Source organism: Lipotes vexillifer, unplaced genomic scaffold (assembly GCF_000442215.2).
Source record: "Lipotes vexillifer unplaced genomic scaffold, Lipotes_vexillifer_v1.1 scaffold1162, whole genome shotgun sequence".
Lineage (NCBI taxonomy): Eukaryota > Metazoa > Chordata > Mammalia > Artiodactyla > Lipotidae > Lipotes > Lipotes vexillifer.
In genome coordinates, this window is record NW_006779033.1 from 67,375 (window position 1) to 76,610 (window position 9,236).

Genomic DNA, 9,236 nt, shown 5'->3' on the forward strand with positions numbered 1-9,236 from the left:
GAAAAAAAGGGAGGGGGGATTACAGCATTAAAAAAGGTAACTCCAAAAAGTCAATGTACACGGACCTTTAATCCTGATGACCTGGGTTATCCATGCTGCTGTGATTAGCTGTCATCATTAGGAGGAACCGCGGGGTAGAAGTCAGCTGCGTAACAAAGCAGGAGCAAGCCATTCTCCCAAGCACAGGTCTACCTTCTCTTCCAGTGATTAGTCGGTTTCCATCTTAATTAAGAACAAAGCAGATGAGACCTGTACTAAAGTACTCAACTAGTGACTGAGAGCTTGAGGTCACCTGTCCACTGTGTTCCTCTCAACCCCCCCTCCACCTAAAACACCCACTGGTTTATTTAATGCTGTTTTGCTTATGTATATATTTCACCTCGTTAGTTCGATTTGTCTTACTTTTAAGCAAATTCCACTCTCTTCCCTCACTTTTTAAACATAAACAACGTTTTATCAGTGCTCATAACAGAAGCAAATTATGTCCAAGATTGTTTAATGGCTTTGAATTTATACCACTTTCTATGAAATAGTGAAGTTTTGCAGTAGTTACCATGACCACGTGTGTGGGTGCTGTGAAAGTACTTTGAGAATAAAAGTCCAATCACATCCCCTAAACACATCAAGGAAGACATCTTTCAGCACAACAGTTTGTACTAGTAAAATATACAAATCTTAAAGATTATAGAAATGGTTGAGAAGCAAGATGATGGACACATGCGATTAAAATACACATATACTCGTTCTAAGCTTCAGTTCTTACCTGATCTGAGTTAGTGGCGGAGACCAACGTGCACCAGTTTACTCCTTTCCCAAATTTATTTGAACGATTGGTATTCGACAATCGGTACCACTCAAGATAAGTCTCTTCAGATCAGGAGTTAGAGCCATTCCACATCTCGGCAGAACAATGACTAATATCTTAAATTAAAGGTTCTTTCCTTTCCCCACTCAACAGCCCAACCAATCACTTCTTCAATTTTCCCAAGAATCTGCATTTCATCTACATTTGAATCCCAAGGCTCCTGAAAGGAGATGGGGGATGGGACTGGAAAGACAAAAGAAACGGAAAATCTAGCAACTCCTGCTCGCAGAGTCAAAGGCATTTTAAGGTTGGGTGACTGTGGAAAAGGGCCGATAACAATCCCCTTCAGCAGTTCTGCGCCCCAAAGCGTAATCTATCTTGGCTACCTCCACCAAAACCTAAAATTTAACTGCAGTTTTTATCAAGAAGTGACCCGTTTGTTTCTTTGTGCACACTTGAGGCCAAAGAAAAGTTAAATACCATTCTTGTTATAGAGCAGTCCCTTCATAATTCTTGGGGAAATTGCTATCTCAATCACTTACTCAAAAGAAAGTAAGAAAACTTCAGGCGTGACAAAGCAAAAGAGAGAGGCACAGAAAGCCAGTTGTAAGGTGAATTCGGGTGCTAGGCCCTTCTCCAAATTTGGAGCCAAACCGTTCTTCCTTCCCTGAAAGCTTGAATTGGATACCAATACCCCCTTCTTTTCAAGACAACCAACAACCTCTGATTCATTTCAGCTGCTGCTTCCTTCCCTGGCCAAATCATCAATTTCCCCATTTCAACCGGCAACCTCTCCCTGCCTGCATCCATCTTGGTCCCAGGTATTATTCTCTCTTTTGTGTGGAGGCAAGTACCTAATCCAGCTGCCACACTGCTGTTTCCTGGCCAAACACTATGACGATTTAATCTCCTGGCCCTAATGATAGCCCTTCTGAGACTCACATTCGAGTTCACCAATTTCCTCTTAGGCTGAGTGAGGGTTCCGCCACTCGCAAAACCTCATCAATTTACAATTAAGGGTAATTTTCTTTCTCGACTAGATTTAGTGTTTAACTGCAACTCCTTTTTCTCTTTAGCTAACGGTGATTCTACCCAAAGAATCCTCGTAATATGTCTCTGTTGTACCTTCCTTTGACGGAAACAATCAAGACTAATGAAATTTTTCATTTGTAACTTTATACATTGTTCCACCTTCTGGAAGGAGAAAAATAACCAAAATTCATAAAGAGTAAATAGCCTTGAGACACTGCCATGACAGTCGGTTGACTTTATACCAGGGATTCCTGAAAAAACATCAAATGTAAATGTCCCTTGAATTATTGTGATGGGTCATTATGTTTGTCACTCGAGTGAGACCATCCCAGTAACCTCATTACCTTCTGGACTTTTCTAGAGAGAAAGAGATTATCAATCAGAGAGCAAGTGGGCAGAAGATGAGAGCAGACATTCTGGCTGGTAGCACCAGGTGCACAGGAAGCAATGGAACCCAGAATATGCCCAGGACCACAGCAGGTGGAGGTTGAAACCTAAAGCAAAGAGTAAATGAATCTGAAAATAAAGCTTGAACCACACCAGCGTATGGAAACAGGTACTGGGGCTTGATTGTTTTCAATCACTAGTATTGCTCAATGCAGAGGTTCTCAAATTGTGGTCCCCAGACCAGTAGCAACAGCTTCACCTTGAAACTTACTAGGAGTACAAATTCTCTACCACCACCAACCTACTGGCACCCAACAATGTGTTTAACAAGTTCACCAGGTGATTCTGATGCACACTGAAGTTTGAGAAGCACAGGTTTAGAACAGTTTTGTTTCTTTGAGGTGGTGGTTTATTTTTTTAATTGAGCTACAGATTTCAAACCAGTAGTGGATCTTTAGTAGCTCTTGATTAGCGTTTTTTAAGTGAGACAGGGTGGAATGGATAGAATGGAATGAACTTGGGAAAGAAATCAGAGTGCATCCATCACTCCACTAGGGTGGACCTACTGCTTCCATTAAATACACATATTTTTTAATATATATACATATATATATATGTATATATATGTATATATATACACACACATGCATATATATACACACACACACACACATACATACACGTGTATATTATTATACACTAGGTTGTAATGTAAAAGACATTTCTTACATTTTGATCAAGACCAAAATATTTGAAAACCACTGTTTGGGAGATGGGTAACAAACCCCTGCAAAGTTGGATTGCTAATTATATGTGAATGGTATTGCCAAAGTGCTCTAAAACCATTTTCTTAAATGGCTTAATGATCCCTTTTTTTGCAGTACAAATTATTTCTCCATAAATGCTACAAACGTGTTTAGACCAGGCTCCTTTCTGAATTATCACATATTCTAGATTAATATATTTTGAACCAAAGAGGATTTATAGTATATATTTTAGACCTTTTCTTTCCAAAGAATGTAAAAGCTTTTCCAAAGAATATCTGTAACTGACTGTGCAAAGGGAATGCAGTTTAATTTGGTAAACAGCAACATTAAAAAAATGAATAAACAAATAAAAAGCCCTTGCCCTGTGCCAGGAACTGTTATAAGCACTTTACAAATATTAGCCTCTTTAATTCAACAGCACCTAATAAAAATTATAGCTAACATTTACAAAGAACCCTCAGTAATCACGTCTATCCACAAATCACCTTTTGGAATAGGCACAATGATTGTCCCATTCCTAGTAAGTGGGGACGCTAAAATTTACACTCAGGTCCAGGTAACTCTAGGGTCTGAGCTCTGAACTATTGTTATAGTCCTTCATTCATTCATTCAATAAATATTTATTGACCACTTACTGTGTGCCAGGCTCCTTGCTAATTAATGTATATACAATCATCCCTGGTCTCAGGCAGCTAATAATCTATTGCAATAGATAGGCATTAAATTATCAGGTCAAAAGTCACAGTTATAAATCAAATCAAGGAAAATTGCAGGCAGCTGTGAGCACATGTGACCTGGCCATGAGTCTGGTCTGCTGCTTCCCCAAAGACAGTGTCCATCACTCCATGGACACTCTAGACATGCTTGGGCACCAGCAGAGCAGGATCATTGAAAAATTATTTTCAAATAATTCGATATCCAAAAAAAACCCATCGAAATAGCCATCATGGGAGAAAGCAACATTTTGACTTCCCTGCAATTGCTTTATAGTTTAGCATTTAAAAAATGAAATATTAGACATTCTAAATGATATCAAGAATAATAAAACAAAAGCCTGTGTACCCACTCCCCAGCTTAAGAATATTTCCATATGCTAGCCAATACTTGAAGACACTGGAATAATTTATGGAAGGTGGGGAGTATACCATATTCTATTAGTATTTAGGGCTTGTTTAGTTGTTGCTTTTTATAATGAATTTAGATTTACAGAAAAATCGCAAAGACAGTATAGAGATGCCCATATATCCCTGAGCATTTCCCCTAGTATTAATGCCTCACATTAGTATGGTACACTTGTCACAATTAATGAGCCAACACGGATACATTATTATTAACTAGTCTTCATTTCGATCTCCTTAGTTTTTACCTAGTGTCCATTTTCTGTTCCAGGATCTCATTCAGGACACTATGTTACATTTAGTGATTATATTCCCTTAGGGTCCTCTCGGCTGTGACAATTTCTCAGATTTTCCTTGTTTTTGAGGATCTTGGCAGTTTTGAATAGTATTTTGTAAAATGTCCCTCAAATGGGATTTGTCTGTGGTTTTTCTCACCATTAGTTTGGAGAGGAAGACCACAGAAGTAAAGTGCCTTTCTCATCACATCAAAGGTACAGACTATCCACGTGGCTTATCACTGCTGATGTTAACCTTGAAGGCCTGGCTGAAGCACTTGGCAGGCTTCTCCACTGAAGTTACTACCCCCAGACCGCCCTTTCTATTTTAGAATGTTTGGGAAGTTACATTGGGCAAAACACACTTAAGGTGTGAGGACCCGTACTCCTGCTCTTTGAGGACAGAGTATCTACAAAAATTATTTGGAATTCTGCACAGATTTGTCTCTTCTCCCACACTTATTAATTATTCAATCATTTCTATTAATATGAACTCACAGGTATTTATCTTGTATTTCGGATTACAATCCATACTTCTTTACTTATTGTGTTACTCTGATTGTTCCAGCTTTGGCCACTGGGAGCTCTTTTGGGCTCCTGTACCTGATCATTGTGGGGGGCGGGGGGGGGGGCGGGTGTGTATGTGTGTGTGTGAGCACTTCTTTACTTTCTGACATTATTAGATGCTCCAGGCTCATCTTGTATATGTTCTGCCCCAGTTCTAGAACGAGCCAGTTCTCCAAGTAGCCCTGGCTCCTCTTATTTAAAAATCATATTAAAAGCAAGTTCTGGGTACTAGTCGTGCTTGTTGTTACTGGGACTTCTTTGGTTTTTGATTAGGTTGTAACTAAGCTAGTGAGCTAAAATCTAAAGGATGAACTAGGTAAGAGGATGATGGAGATGGTCCCAGGCTGAGGGAAGAATGTATGCAAAGCCCTAGATGTGGAAGGAGCACATCTCTGAGGACCTGAAAGGAGCTATAGTGGGGCTGGAATGCAGAGAACAGGAAGAGGGACATAAAATGGAATTAGGAGACAGGCAAGTCTGGTGGGCCATGAAAATGTCCTGGGTTTCTTGTGCAATGATCTGATCTGTATTTTCAAAAAGCTTGACTCTATGAAGAACAGATGGTTGGGACAAAGTAGTTAGGGAATTATTACACTATTGCCTTAACTCCAATGCTTATGTTTTAGATACCAAATTATCTCCAAATAAATTTTTGGTGAATACTTTGCTGATGTCAAGCATACTCAGCAATGCCCGTGAGGTGATGGACAATGCCTTTAGGACCTCCAATGCAACCCTGAGTAGAAGTGGTGGTAGTGGACATCTTTTCTTGATTTTAATTACAAAAGGAAACTTTCACTATTAAGAATGCTATTTGCTCAAGAAAATTTATAGGCATCTTTAATCAGATTAGGGAAATTCCTTTCTAATATTAATTTTCTAAACTTTTAAAATTAAATTGTGAATGGATATTGAATTTTGTCATCTATTGAAATGACCATATGATTTCATTCCTTCATTTTGTAAATATGTTGGCTTACATTCATTATTTTAATTTTAAATCAATTTTCTCTTTCTGGAATAAACCAAAATTTTGGTTTGGTTGCATTGTGCTCTTTATAAATTGCTAAATTTGTTATGCTAATAATGTGTTTAGGATTTTGAATCTATGTTCATGAGAAAGATTGGCCTGAAATTGTCTTTTCATATGTTCTTGTCAGGTTTTGATATCCAGGTTATACATATCTCATAAGAGGAGCTGGCATACACTTCCTCCTTTCCAATATTTAGTCTGTGTATAAATGCCATTATTTCTTCCTTTATTATCTGTATGCATTTGCTTGTAAAGTCATCTGGTCCTGGAGCATTCTTGTTGAAAGGCTTTAAGCTATAGATTCAAATTTATTAATGAAGGAATATTCAGGTTTTCTATTTCTTCCTATGTCAATTTATCCATTTTATTGAAATTTTCAAATTTAATGGAACAAAGTTGTTCAGAAAATTTTAATATTGGTAGGGTCAGTAGTAGTGCCCCATTTTTCACGTTTCAAATTTTGTGTGACTTCTCTCCTTTTATCAGCCTTGCCAGGGCTATATTAATTTATTAGTCTTTTGAAAATACCAACTTTGGACTTTGTTGATTCTCTGTTTTGGAAATATCTACTCTATTTCATTATGCTCTTACATTATTATCTCCTTTTCACTTTGGGTTTTATTTGTTGTTATTTTTCTGATTTCTTTAAATGCCTTTGTTCATCGACTTTTAGTCTTTCCAAATGTATGTATTTAAACCTATAAATTCCTCTGCATCCCAAAAGTCTTGGTATTTTACATTTTCATTATCATCTAGTTCAAAATAAATTTCCATTTCCATTGTGGTTTCTTCTTTGACGTATGAATTGTTAGAAGCATGTTTTTAATCTCAAAATATAGAATTTTTCTACTCTTTTTGTTGTTTTTATTTGATTTCTGGTTTAATGGCATTGTAGTCAAAGAACATAATCTGTAGAATTTCAATCCTTTGAAATTTGTTGAGACTTGTGTCCCAAACATGCTCAAATTTTATTAATATTCTATATGGTACTTCAAAAAATTGTGTATTTTACAGATTGTGTATATGCAGTGTTATTTATATATATATAATTTATATTATATGATTTATTATATGAATCATATACTAATATATGTTATATTTTATCTTAATTATAAACAATAAATTTGGATATATTAATATGTTATAATAAAGTTTATATATAAATATATATATATATATATTCAAGTTTAGTATTTATGTTATTCAAATCATCTCTCAGGATAGGTGTGTTAAAATTTCCCAATATGATTGTGAATTTGTTTATGTCTTTTTAGTCTAGTTAGTTTTTGCTTTACGTGTTTTGAAGCTATTTATTAGGTACATACAAGTTTAAAGTGTTATATCTACCAGCTAAATGAAGCATTTTGTCATTATAAAGATACTAATCATGCTTTTGACTTTACGTCTACTTTGGCTGATATTAAGATACCTATAACCAACTTTTAAAAAATTTATGTTTGTATGATAGATAAATCTTTCTCCATCTTTGTATTTTTAAACTTTCTGGATCCTTATGTTTTAAATATGTCTCTTATAAGTAGCAATTTTGTCTTTAAATTCAGTATGACAATCTTTGTCTTTTAATTGGGGTATTTAGTCCATTTACATTTAAGGTAATTAATAATATGTGTAGTTTTGATTCTACCATATTATTTAGTTTCTCCATTTATCCTGCCTCTTCTATGTTTTGTTTTTTCATTGATTTGTTTCAGATTGAGAACTTTAAAAATAATTATTCTATCTTTTTTCTCTTTCTTACCTTGCAAGTCATATGTTCTTTTACAAATTATATAGTGGTAACCCTAGAAATTATAACATACGTCTTTCTCTTAAATAAGTGTAATATTAATAATTTTAGTTTTTTCCTGGACAACACAATGACCTAAGAAAACTTTACACATTTATTCCATGACCTACTGAGCCATGTCCCAATACTATTTATTCCATGTTAATCCTTATTGTTGTTTTGTATCTTAATTCTCTATTTTACATGCCAAAAGTCATTATAATTATTGATTTATATAGCCAACATTTATTTAGATTCACCCAACATATTTAACCTTTTTTATTGCCCTACATTTTTTACCGTATTTCTAATCTTCTGTCTGGAATCATTTTCCTTCTGCCTGAAGAACAATTAATCTTTTATTTATTGAAGACTGCTGCTGATGAATTCTCTCATTTTTGTTTGTCTGAGAATGTCTATTTTACCTTTTTATGGAAGGCTATGTCACTTAGTATAGAATTCCAGGTTGGCGATTTTCTTTCTTTCTTTTTTTTTTAATTAAATCATCAAGCTTTCCCCACAGCATTATTAAGATATAATTGACAGGGACTTACCTGGTGGTCCAGTGGTTAACACTCCGTGCTCCCAATGCGGGGGGCCCGGGTCTGATCCCTGGTCAGGGAACTAGATCCCACATGCTGCAGCTAAAGATCCCACATGCGGCAACTAAAAGATCCTGCGTGCCGCAACTAAAGATCCCGGACGTGGCGATGAAGATCCCGCGTGCCACAACTAAGACCCGGTGCAGCCAAATAAATCAATAAAATAAACAAATATTTTTTAAAAAGATATAATTGACATATAATATTGTATAGATTTAAGGTGTACAACGTGGTGATTTGATACATATATATTGCAAAGTGATTGGTTAGTTGACACCTCCATCACCTCTCATAAATACAATTTTTTTGCGTTTAGAGCATTTAAGATCCACTCGTAGCAACTTTAAGGTATATATTACAGTGTTGTTAACTATAGTTGCCACGCTGTGTATTAAAGCCCCGGAACTTATTCCTCTTATAACTGGAAGTTAAAATCATTAAGATTAATTGGTTCTGGTGAGGGGTCCCAGTTTAGTTTGAAAAGGAAAGAGTATAAACACTTGGCCATTAGTCAATATATGAGGTTCATAAATCATATGTGTTAGGCATGTATAAGCCTAATGTCTGTAATTCTTGTGTATTCAGTATTAAGAATATACAAAATATAAACTGGTCTAACTATTGTTATGTAGTTGAGCTCTTTAGGAGACTTAATTTATCCGAAGCATTAGGATGTATAATTAGTATATCAATTGTCTCAAATGCTTCCCTTCCTGTCAGGTTTCTTCTTGGTCCCTTCATGCTAATTTCCCCATAGCTCGGGTTCGGATTTTTCACGCTGAATAGATCAGTTTCACATATGCTTTCCTCTATGCTGGAAATGGGTGGGCTGTCCCCTACTCTCCTGAGTCTTTTTCTTTCCCT